Source organism: Ooceraea biroi, chromosome 11 (genome assembly GCF_003672135.1).
Source record: "Ooceraea biroi isolate clonal line C1 chromosome 11, Obir_v5.4, whole genome shotgun sequence".
Taxonomy (NCBI): Eukaryota; Metazoa; Arthropoda; class Insecta; order Hymenoptera; family Formicidae; genus Ooceraea; species Ooceraea biroi.
Window position 1 is genome coordinate 3,446,372 of NC_039516.1, and position 12,852 is coordinate 3,459,223.

The 12,852-nt window shown below is 39.8% G+C and overlaps 2 long non-coding RNA genes across 2 annotated transcripts; one reads left to right on the plus strand and one right to left on the minus strand.

Moving 5' to 3' along the window:
- Positions 1-7: 7 nt before the first annotated feature.
- LOC105288183 lies at positions 8-12,499 on the plus strand. The gene is made up of 2 exons (XR_895577.2): positions 8-8,104; positions 10,684-12,499. It is a non-coding gene; the product is annotated as an uncharacterized LOC105288183 (long non-coding RNA).
- Positions 3,287-10,677, minus strand: LOC105288181. Its single transcript, XR_895573.3, has 2 exons — positions 9,469-10,677; positions 3,287-8,578 (listed from the first exon to the last, which is right to left on the minus strand). It is a non-coding gene; the product is annotated as an uncharacterized LOC105288181 (long non-coding RNA).
- Positions 12,500-12,852: the final 353 nt, after the last annotated feature.

Consider the following 12,852-nt stretch of genomic DNA (forward strand, 5'->3'; position numbering starts at 1 on the left):
GGGGAAAGATACCGGACGAAAACTGAAAACGGAAAAAAATGTCGGTGGTCAGTCGTTGGTGCCGTGTGTCGATAGTCTTTTTTTCCTCTCTTTTGTCTCTCATATACATATACATTCTCGCTCACTTAGTGGGCAAAGATGGCGGCTCCCTCTCACTCGTTGGTCCGCTCAGCAAGCTCGACGAGAGGGGCCGAACTGTGTGACGCAACCGTTGCTGTCACGTGACTGTTCCGTGGCTCGGCTTGCTCGCTGGGCCAGTGTGTGATCTAACGTTTGTTACGGCGGCCGACGGCGGAGGATACGCACCGGAGAGCGCAGCAGGAAACAGCAAAGACGGGAAAGACTACCCCAGTCGTCTCTCTCATTTTGCACGATAATAGCGCAGACTCTCTTGGTCGCTAGGTCAGTGGGGGTGAGAAACTGGCTTGGCTTATACGCAAAGCAACAGTCAGTCTTTTTCTCTCTCCTATCGGCCCCGCGACAAAGCGCAACTCAATGTCCATTTTCTTCTTCGAGCGCGATGTGTCGTTCTCGAAACGTGCGCGTAAAGCTAGATCATCGACGCTTTGAATTGTCGCCATCGTTCCTGTCCTTTTCGTCGAAAGGATGGGAAAGGATAGCGGTAAAGGTGTATAAAGTTCATTGATTCCGTTCATCTTGATAGTAATAACTGCAAGTCGTCATTTTTTATATTGTTTTCTAAGATTTCAAAGTATATTTAACGTTTTAAGATTAAAGAATTTTTATTAAATATTCAATCTTGATTCTCCATAATTTTTTGTGATTTATAGAATTTAAAAATTCTGGATTTCGTCATCCTGATTATTCACATCTTTTACGTAATCTTCACGTTTCTCGAGATTAACAAATCTTTTGTCTCTCTCTCTTTCTTTCACTAAAAATCGTATATATATTTCCAATTTTATACAATATTTCCCTTTAAATCTTAAAGTGTTCAAATATAAATTAATTGCAAGTATTCAAATTTTTAATTAACGCCATCTGCGAATACATATTTTATAACCTTATAAAAATATAATCTTTATTCTTAAAACTCTTGGATTGTCCAATTCTTTAATCTCCGTATAATGTTAGATCCGCGGTTCCGCAAATTTAATATTTATACACAGCATGATCTCAGCAGTGGATACCGTGTTCCCCCAGCTGTAACGAATATTATTGAAAGGCTCTGGGATCACGGAAAACACTGAGCGAGCATCAGCCATACTTCAGTGGATTCTTCTCTCGCTGATTTTTGACGACCTACTTGCTTCCTCATAATTTATGATAGACGATGATGTTTATTGCTATGTAATTAACAACAATATGTTTATGCGGGGATTGACTTTTAGCAATATATAATTCTCTGGAATATACATACATAAATGTACATTAGCATTCATTATACATACATTAGCATTAGCAAGTCTAGATTTTTATGACATGTATATTAAGTATTAAGTCTAACTGTAATTTTTATCGTCTTATTGCAGAAATCTTTTCTGTTCTTTGTTGTTAACAGTATTAGTAAAACATTAATTTTTTCGGAAATATTAAATAAGTAAGATATCCTAAGATTCTGTAATTTAATCATGTAAATGGCTCTACCTGTATGGTGGACCTAAACTTGTCCAAATACACTGCAGAGTTCTGTGATTGTACGAAACCCCGTGCAGGCCTAGGCCGCCGTTCACCTCTTGCCGCGTACTATACTTTCTAAAGCTGCTTACTTTCGTAACTCGGCAAATACCGGCCGCTGCGGATTCTTTTTCCCGACCAGCCAGCCGGAGAACCAACCGGATCGACACGGCACGTATTTTTCTACTCTCGCGTACGATTTTTTTTTACTATACACTGACTAGATTGAGAAATCTCAGAATTAACACATGTCTTTTTCGTTGGTCTTCTTGTATGTTTTATACATTTGAATTTACGAATTTATGATCATTTAGCTCCACAACTCAATTATAAGTTAAATATGTGCATACTATTTATCCACGCACTTTTATTATTTATCCACGTAATTCTCTATTTATAATTCTCTTAATATTAATAATGTTCTTAGAACTGTACTCATACATTTATTCTAGTTGATTATTATTATCTTATATTTTATATATATCTCAAAATTGTTGTAAGAAAAATAAAAAACTTACGTTTATTGGCACTTGTCGCTACATGTTTCTTTCAGATTAGGATTAGGAATCCAATCTCACAAAATGCGTTTTAATGAAACTTGTTATTTTCCCCTTCCTAATAAAAAAAATATATTTGTATCCGTGCATGATTAATATTAATATTATATCAATTGCGCTGTGCAACTCGCATTTATTTACAATTTCCATATACACGAGGCATGTGTATGTAGTGTTTTCCCCATATCTACTTATTATTATTCCAAGAACTAGAGTCGATAATTCTTAATTATGGTATCGACAAATAACATGACCAACTCGCTTAAACGCTGCTTTTAGCAAGGCACATTTGATGATAACAATGCTTAATAAGCCACGAGTATGTAATAAATTATTAATTGAGTAAATGACAAGTTATGTGTGCCAATTATTTGTATATGCTATATATAATAGAAATTTCAACTCCTAAAATGCAATTTTATGTTACAAATATATATATTTTTCGCATATCACACGAGTAATCAAGAATTAATTTGCTTAATATATTATTAATAGAAATTAATACATAAATATATTAGAAATCTAGTTAGAAAGTGTATAACAATAGTCACCTAATGTGTAATAGTTTTATTAGTTTTCTAAATAGTTATATATTTCCCAACATTTGTGTGCAGTTTTATTGGAAACACTATATATTGCCTATCGCTATGTATTGCTTTATAATCGAGCACCTAGTGTTTATGTTAATCATGTCTTGATCTAAACGCACGTTACACAACTCAATGCTTTTACAAAAACCGCATATGATTGAGCTCATAATATTTAATCACAACATTTACTCACAATATCAGGTGGCAAAATTTCTTGAAAGGTTAGTTGCAGAGAACTTCACCGTTCATTATCTCGTATTTTCGCAATCGCGAGATACTCAATGTAGGAAAATTGTTACCGAGGTAAAAAGGTTGACGTTGGAGCAAAACAAATAGGACTTTATTTTATATCACGTTATTTGCATACGCATATAAAAATTCTTAAAATTTTAACTACGATTCGTTATAAAACCTAAACTATTATTTTTGTTAACAAATAGGAATGCAATAGGATAAGATTGTTTCATGGAATTTGTCAGAAAGGTTACAACATTAAGAAAGTTACATAAGATAACGATTTATCAACTATGCGGCCTTAGCATTTATATGAAAAAAATTTAATGTCTAATTTAAATCTAACATATATGTATACATAAAAAAGAAAAACAGCGTGAAGATTTTTTTTCTATTGTGACAAGAGAGCGTGGGACACGCAACCATTTGCGAGTGCTAAGGCGCCATTTTCTTACGCAGCGTCATGTTGCGGCCATCTTTCGCTAAGACCAAGCGTTTCCGTTTCCATTTCGGATCGCATACCGCACTCGGATTCCATCCTCGCCATCTAATTTTACTCGTTGGCCCCGATATTATATCGTCTTGCTTCATCGCACTGTACCTGATTTCAGGAAAACATTTCAGCTTGCCAAAGAAATAAACGAATTAGCTTTTCACAGTCATAAAAATGTTTCAATAAAAATTAAATCATATTTTATTAATTTTGATAACATGTCCTTCATGGTAATATTATTGCTTATTGTTGTATAAATTCATTTTTATAATATTATATTCACTTATACTTTGTTACGTAGTATATAAATATCATGCAAAAAGCGTGATTGTCAAAACTCTACGACAACTTTATCAGAGATGAATAATTACAAAATTTGCAGTCCTAACTCTAATTCCGTCATTGGAGTTTTATGAAAATCAGACTCGACGCCAATGGTGCGGATGACATCATTGCGAAACGGTTGGTTCGTGGGGCAAAGAGGCAGCGGTAAAGACCGTGGATCATTGCATGAGGGCAGGAGGGGGTGTAGGCAAGGCATATGTGTGATGCTAGAGAAGAGCAAAATGCACGAGAGAGATAGGTAGAATAAAAGGAGAGGGGGAGATACATAAAGATGCAAGGAAGCAAGAAGAGAGAGTGAGAGACTGATGGTAGCCATGATGAGACGAGAAGAGCGGAAAGGTGCCACGTTATAAGCACGCTGTAGTGAATCTGTCGAATGGAAGGGATACAAGAAGGGGGTGCAAAGGGGGCAGCTAGGCCTTGAAGAAGCGAAGACGAATAAAAGCACGCGACGCTTTATGAACGGAACTTTAGTGCTGAAGTCAGCACGGTTATTTCTCGAGCTGAAGTCAGCGCACCTTTCTCTCTAGAACGCGTCTAAAATCCCTTACGAATGTCCTTTCTATTCGATATATTCCTATATTCTAATTTATGATGTTTAATTAGTTTTATATTTAGAAGCTCTCGGGCTCTTGCGCGCGTGGGTGTGTTACATAACGCATATTTCACGTATCCGAAGGAGTACTAAAAATTCTCGAAACATCATAAATCGTGAAAACGTAGTCAGATGAAAAAAGCATACTGAGCTTGAATAAGTGATCAGTAATGGACAATGTGCTACAGTTAGACCAAATATCTTTATCGTCACACGTACGCACACACTTCTAAGTTGCGTAATCGACAACGATATCATTTATTAGGCAGTCTTTGAGCACAGTCGAGATGTCGGCAATTTTGCATTCGCGTATGCCAATATTACGTTGACTAACGGTGATCGATTACTCGTTCTCGAGAAATTTATGAGAAGAATGAGAAACTCTTTTTAATTTTTTATTTTACAGAGAATTATACGCAAAGTCTTTGCATCGTTAGTTTTAAATTTCGAGTATTTTCTATTTCTAAAAAGAGGAGAACGTTATTTCAAGTCCGATATTTTTTTGTGGAAACCTTGAAGTATGATAGCGAAAAATGATATCTTTTCTTTCATCCATTTCTATCATAAGCCTGCACACATAGAGGTCTCCATGGTATTCGCTCGTATCTTCTTCGCCGAAAAGCCCACCCCGATTTTTACCCTCACCCACCATTCCCAGACGATTTCTCGGTCGAAGATGGCTCCTGTGAGGTTATCGCTAGACCACGCCCTGCGAAACAGAGCTTTCCGCCATGAACAATATTGAGGAGGACCAAGATCTCAAGGACAACCGGAGCCGCTCCTGCGGGAAGCATACCGCGACACTCGTGTTCCTTTCTTCCCGGAAATCGTGAGCACGCGAGCGAGCCAATCCGTGCGTCATACTATATAATGTAGGAAAATTACTGGTCATCATACGTGGAAACGATTAAATGTTTTCTTATCCTGGTTGTAGGATGTAGGATTGCCGAAGGTGAAGAATATTTTGAAAAATTCATATTGGTGAAAATATTCTGACGAATTATTTGTGTGTATGTGTGCGGATAATTCATTTCTAAAATTCTTAAAAAACGTATGTGCGGAAAGAGTATTATATGATCCAAACACTGCTAGCAATGAGATTTCAACGTATATCTACAATATATAAATTGCTTTAATTTGTACCAATTACTTTGAGAAATGTACACAAAAATTATCTGCTATCAATGCAAATAATTATTTAAACTCCTTATATTGTTGCATAAATAATGATTCTTTTTCCCGTTTCCGGTAAGAACACCTGTCATGATTATTTTTCATCGATAATAAAATAATAAATTATCTCGGAATAAAATAATTATCTTGAATATCAACAACTGCTCGTCTGCATCTCCTTCCTTTGATTCTTTTTTCTCCTCCACCTTTTTTCGTTCTTGTTGACCCGGCATGTATGGCGGATAAGCTTACGTAAGACAAACGTACCTACTTACTTACCAACCCACCTACTGACTATTCGAGGGATCAAGGCAAACCGGTAGGCAGGTAAGCAGGCAAACAGACTAGTAGGTAGGTAGATGAGTGAGTAGGTGGGCACGAGTTGCGCGCATGCTCCCAACCGAACCTGCCAAATGGACAGGCGATACAACAACGGAAATACCATTCTGCGTGGTGCTCCTCCCTCGCCCCTCGAATGGTTCCTCGATTACCCTTGCCCTCTCTCAAAGCCGATCTCTACCAGCCGGCCCTCTAGCCGGGTAGACCGAAGAAGGGAATGTTCAGGGTCCTACAAGGATGACGGACGATTCTCACGCTCGGTGACGTAACTGGTATTACGGCTGATCCAATCAGGTCAGTTCTATGAAAGCAAGAGTGGGATTAGGGATGTGAGTTAGTTAAGTTTTGTCAAAATAAAGAATTCAATGCTAGAGTTCATGAAACTATCCTGTGCCGAAGCACTAGCACCTTTTTCCAGGAGACAGATGCGGAACGTTAGAAAGATAAGCATGAATGAGAAATAAAAATAATGCGAAAATTCATGAATAACTAGGAACCTGCGAGCGAATTTCTGCGGTCGCCTCATAGATGCACTGGCCTAGTTTGCAAAGGGGTTAACGGAGGGTGGAGGAAGAGGAGTTTGGGGGCGTGGATCTGTGTCACTGCACACGCGCGCTGTACCACTCGGTGCATTCTTCGATGTTGTTCTTGGCCCCTTTGCTAAACGCGGAATCACGGAATCTTCGCAACTTTCCTACTTATACAAGGTAGCGCGGCAAAATCCACCATCGAACTCGCAGGATGAGTGACTCCAGCTGGAACTCTTAACTGTAATATTATTTTGTAATTTTATAATAAATAATAAGAAGCGTGACATTATAAAAATGATATTAAAAACTTTCTCTACTTAAAGATATCTTTAATTATTTCTTTTAAACATTTCGCGTCTCTGACTTCTCTTTTCTGCTGATTTCCTTCGTTCGTTCGTGAAGTTCCACATCAGTGACCATAATAAAAGCATAGTTAATGCGTGGATGTAGTTAAGAAATGTAGGGCACCCGGTATGCGTACGCAGGAAGCATCACGCAAGCGTGCTTCTCCAGCGTCTGCGTGTCACAACTATCATAAGTGTAATGTTGCGTGATATACCGTAATGTGTGTTGCGTGCTCAATCGCGATCGCCACGATAAAATGTACCATTGCAGAATACGCTACGAAAAGTACATTACGTTACGAAACAGTATCCTCCCCATTTATTCAGTAACGCAAGTTAAATATGCGATCCGTGCACAGCGAAATTACTTTATTATTGCCTCTCTGCTTTTTTTACCCTACAATGAATTTCCATTCCAACTACCAGGCGAAGAAAAATTTCTGTTCGGTTCTCCCCTTATCGCGTCTGTTACGCGAGGCAGCATGCAAATTGAACGTGTAAAGCGCGTAAAGCGCGCGTCAAGAAGATTTCCACGATGAGCAGCATTCGCAAAAAGACGCGAGCGTCGGTAATTAATCGACCTTGCGAGCACTGAAGAAAAAGTTGCGGGCTAGATTTAGCCGATGCGGGGAGGGATTCCCTGCCTCTTGCGGTTACGTGAACGAGCTCGCCATTTTGCCTCGCTGCTGCTACTCCCGTTTGACACCGACTTGCGTTTCGACCTTCAAACGTCGTCGGAAAAAAGAGCCATTGTCCGCGTGCCGAGGAGCTAGAGGGAAATGATGCCGAAAAGGAATACGGAGGGGTGTTCAATGTATGCAACCGAAACGGCTAGACTCGTCGTCTTCCTGTGTCTCTCTCTCTTTTTACTGGTCTTTCTCGTAGCTTCGTCCATCTTCTTTCAGCTCTCAAAGAGTGATTTTCGTAAAAGGAAGTCACGGATTTATGTTTCCGCGCATCCCGTCCAACGATCAAATCCAAGAGTCCGTTGTATGTCTGTTCATATCTTTTCTGTTTCTACTTCTTCATGCAATCTCCTTGCAACGTGACCGACTTCGATGACGAGGTTCGTGCAATCAGTGCGCCGTGATACGTCTGCCCGGAAGGACAGGGATCAGCTTTTATTCCGTTCCGAACGAGCGGTAACGCACAAGGCTCGCGCGCGCTCCCGCAACGTGCAGGTGCACGTGCATTTCACGCTTTACGTCTCTCCGACGGCCCCGACGCGACGGTGCTATGCGGAAGTGCACCGGAAGTGCAACAAAGGTGCTAACTATACATGCATGCCCTTCGGAGGAAGCGATCCGACCTAGTTACGATATTTTACTGACTCGACGTCCGATTACCGATCCGTGGTGGAATCTTACAATTAGTCACCTAATGATCCGTCATCGTGTATTTTATTACTCATCGCTCATTGTTGCGATTTTTGCTAATTACTCATACTGCATTTATCGTCATGATAATTGCTCAATTATCTACTTAACTCTCGCGGTTGCATCCATCGGGAACATAGGTCGTGGATCCGATTTCACGGGTAGCCGTAATCGTCATTTGCAAACCGAGTCTCTCCTGCATCTTACGTTATGCATTTGCAACCGTCTGCGATCGCCTTCATACATATGCGCGCATATGCATGTACAATACATACATCGAGCGAATTAATGGATTTACTGTGCGACACGCACGCTCGTCGATTCTTTTTGCTCTTGGCGGGCATCAGACAGCTGATTATGCGATCTACATATAATTATATTGGATCGTACATATTGTTTTAAGGGGGGAGCCTGCTTTAGAACGTTGAAAATAAGGTATAATTTTACGAATTTTTTTGGAGAAACTATACAGCGGATCATTATAAAACTTTGATGCATTTATTAGTACATGTTTAAAGATAAAAAAATTATTTTTTTATTTGAATATATCGCCTGTAGAGGTCGTCCTGGAGGCATCTTAGTGCAGCCGGCATTGTAAATTGTTGAGCATTCTCCTGCCTCCAAATTTCATCCAAACTGAAAAATTGAAATATTTTCTCGTTATTTATGAATTCCCATCGTCGATGAACCTTTAATATTCATAAAAACATTAAGTTAAACAATTATTTTTGCATGAAAAAGTTCAAAACCTTTGCCTAAAAATCGTACTTTTGTGTTCTAAGCTCCACCATTTTGGCACTTTTCAACTTTTTTCTTCTCTCTTTGGTTCATCGACGATGGAAATTCATAAATAACGAGAACATATTTCAATTTTTCAGTTTAGACGAAATTTGGAGGCAGGAGAATGCTCACCAATTTGCAATGCCGGCGACGCGGCTGCACTAAGATTTCTCCAGGACGACCTCTACAAGCGATGTATTCAAATCAAAAAATAATTTTTTTTATCTTTAAACATGTACTAATAAATGCATCAAAGTTTTATAATGATCCGCTGTATAGTTTCTCCAAAAACAATTCGGAAAATATACCTTATTTTCAGCGTTCTAAAGCAGGCTCCCCCCTTAAGTGTTTTTAGTCATTTGGATGTATTCGTTATTAAAAACACTGAGCAAACCGGACGAATATAAATTAGAAAAGGGTTCAAATGCAGAGAAATTTGACTATTGAATATAAGCGACTATTAATCGGACGAACTATTAATGCGCTCGACTGTACTCGTACACGCGCCTCTCTTCGGCGTCGAGGCCGCTCGCTCGACCACGCTCGGCAACGCCGCGTTCATGCTTGCGCTCGCGCGCGCACTGGCTGTTGCGTAACGCTGCGGAGTCATGCGATAGGATAGATTCGTCGTTGTGCGGCGCGGTGGGATATATGAGGATAGACGAGGATAAAGCCGATAGTAGACGAGCCGAGACGAGGCAAGGGGCCGAGAGGAACGGCGGCTCAGCCTTGAAACGCTTCGTCACGAACGCCATGCACGAACGTTGGACTTGCCACAGATTGTGCGAACTCGCGGTTTCTTTCCGAGCTTTTCCTGCGTTTAGAAAATCTTCAAGAAACGGCTTTTCCTCAATCTTTTCGGACTCTTCATGAAACAACGCGTCCCTCTGAAATATCGAAGTTACATCAAGGACAGAATATTAGATATTCGATATAGATTTGTAATCGTTACGATAAAATTTAGCTCGAAGCATTTCATATTCAGTGAAGAATTGATTTTTCATATCACGGAATATTCATGAGGCATCTTAGAATATCCTCTGCTTGCAATCTTTCATTTAAAACTTTGAAAATAGTTACATTTAAATTCTATGCTTTACTCTTATATTGGGTAAAATATGTATAACTGCCGAGATGGATGCGTCCAACAAAATGGAACATCGATTTATGCTGGAAAATATAACGAAATGGGTTACTAGGCAAGACCTAGTTTCCAACCTGACGAGTGTCTAGCTACGACGTTCACAGACTTCTATACATATCAAACTTTCTAGTTGGAATATAATTTATTAAAGTCTCTTGTAGTCTGATCTTTTTGTATTTATTTACTTGGTACTCAAGCAAATTATTAGTATAAAACATTCTTAATCAGCAACATTTTAAATGTAATTTTTACTTTAAATAAAGTTTGATTTAGCGTTCAGTTTAATTTAATCTTGATTGAATTTGCGAATAGCAGATATTTATTTTAAATAATTGTAATTGCTTTCTTCAACATTCCTTTTCATATCATTTACAAAATTTTCCATGCCACGCCATGCCATTAAAAACAACCTGCAGTTCGCCATACTTTTGCACATTCATTATGTAAGCGATAATGTTCGGTGCGAACGAAGTTCCTAGAACGCTGAGGAAGCTGCGAGGTACTCTGTAAGGGTCCAGAATCCACATGCTGTTCTTATTCTTCAGGATCTCTCGGATGGTCAGACGATAACCAGGAAGCGGAAGCGGCCGAACGAGTCGTTGTTAAGAAAGCAGGGCGGAAGAGCCAACCCTATCGGTGGATGGATCGGGGAATGAGGGAGAGGATCGGGGGCAAAGGGGGACGGGCGGGGGCTTAAGAAAGCGAGGGAAGAAAAAAAGCGGTTCACCAGGAGGGTAGAGAGCTCGTTTCGACCTCGTGGTAGGCCTCGATCGATGTCGTCGCCATGGTGACCGGGCCGGCACCGCGGTGCTCCACTACTGATTATTTATGTCAAAGATTCCCCCCGCGACCCTCCGAGGCATGAAACGCAAACGCGAGCGAACCACCCCGGGCAGAGGGGCAAACGCTCGATCTGGCAGCCTACTAGCCTACCCACGTGACACTGAAGTTGAGGGGTTCCGGGGATGGATAAACTGTGGACGGGGTAGATGGAATATGTGGATAGATGCGAAGGGAGTGCAGAGAGAGAGAAGCCAAAATTTGACGCTTTATATTTTATTAATTGTGTAAATTGCAATTTATTTATATCCGTATGTGGAATGTGCATTCATGTATGTTTTATCATTAACCACGTCCGTTTTTTTCGTGAAGCACATCTATTTTTGTTTTGCAATTAAAACATCGGTAAATGAATATTTCCGCTATCGCGAGAAAGAAGAAAAGAGGAGAACGGAAGAAGACGTGAAGAGGAATCAATGAAATACGCGGTCAAAGAAGAGAATAAATGGGGCGCGTAGGTACATATATAACCACGTCGAGATTTATTCAGGATCTGGAACGAGCCCCTGACATTCATAAACAATCTCACTTACGGTTTATTAATAATATATCAATTAAAAAGAGAGCATCATACCAAAGAATGAAAAAAAAAATGATGAAAGAACGGCGATGCGTTATAAATGAACGCGGTGGTATTGCTAGAAATTGTAGTTGCGTTTTAATTGCCGACTTATTTATCAGTACGAGAATAGAATAGCGTTAACAATGCGTCGATGAGAGCGAGAGGACAACGTAAAATGGCGCGCACGAAGAGCGAGGAAAGCGGCTTCTATTCCCTGTGGGAAGGGTGCTTTCGACCCAGTTTCACCCTCGCAAGGTGGTGGCAATCGATACTGCGCCTAAGGGTCGCGTGAAACGCGATCGTAGTGCCGCTATTACGTTGAAGCAAGATTGGGGTCCGCACACGTTACACGATACGAATCTGATCTGGAAAAAGTGTAACTTGTCCCGATGCTTGAGCACTCATTATTATATATATGCCGTCATCTACATGCAATTGGAAAATCCAATGTTACGTAAAATAAATGTAATCGCCGTTCTTGGCGCTGAAACGCGCTCATAACCTAGAGACCAGATGCGGAGTGATTCGTCAGGCTTAATATAAAAGCGCGATAAACGAGCGCCGTGAAACCCAAACGCCCGCATTACAACGCTTTTATCTATCGCATAACCTGATGTGTGACAAATGACGACTATCGAGAGCTCGGCGAGGTTGATAGAGCCAACGATGGGCGGACACGCGACATCGGACACGATGGGTAGGAAAAGGAACGTGAATCGTGATCCGCTCCGCGCGACCGATGTCGACGTGGGTATTTGAGCAATACGTGCGGCACCTGCCTGAAGTTAGCGGTATTAGAAAGGCACTCAACATCTTTTGCGAAATTACAAAAGCTCAAGCTTTCAAATTTGAATTCAGTAATTACTGATATTGCAGAATATTTATTTAGGCAAATATATTTAACAGTAGCGAAATGAAGAATAATGCATGATTTTTAATGTAGCAAATATCAGAAAAAATCATTAAAAAATTGCGAAACTCACTTCACGTATGTAAATAAAACAATGTTGGTGCCTGCGATCTACCTGTAACAGATTTAAGTTTTGATAAATTTCATGTTCTTGTGATTTACAACCCATATTTATTTAAGTAAATTAAATACATCAATGATTATTTTTAAATTTTAGAGCATATTGAAAATATAATACAGTTATTTGAGCGATTATTATATTAAGCGCGTATGTAATTATCCTTTAGTCGAGACGCAGCCCTGATTACCATAGAATTAGTACTGACGTAATTGTCGACCTAAATGTTTCGAATCACAGGTTGCACAATGCCGACACCGTGAAAAATCATTTTCGTTTAACAT